This window comes from Caloenas nicobarica, chromosome 3 (assembly GCF_036013445.1).
Source record: "Caloenas nicobarica isolate bCalNic1 chromosome 3, bCalNic1.hap1, whole genome shotgun sequence".
NCBI lineage: Eukaryota > Metazoa > Chordata > Aves > Columbiformes > Columbidae > Caloenas > Caloenas nicobarica.
Genome location: NC_088247.1, coordinates 71,470,757 through 71,471,081, shown reverse-complemented (window position 1 = coordinate 71,471,081; position 325 = coordinate 71,470,757).

The window sequence follows — 325 nt, the reverse complement described above, 5'->3', positions numbered from 1 at the left end:
GCGGCTCGCTGCCCGCCCACCCCCGCCTGTGAAACTAACAGGCTTCAAAACAACGTTCAAATAAGCCCAGGAAGCCGCCGCACCGGCGAGGCAGGACGGCCCCGGCACCGGTCCCAGCAGGTGCGGAGCAGCCTCCCCAGAGGCAGCCCCACAAGCAGGCCGGGGCCAAGCCGCCCGCTGCCGGGGCCCCCGCGCCGCGCCAGCCGCAGCACTGCGGCGGCTCCCGCCACCCCGCGCTGGCTGCGCGCGCAGCCCCCGCCCCTAACGTGGGGGGCGGCCGGTGGGCGGGGCGGCCGGGCGCTCATTTCCTCCTTGGGCGCCATTT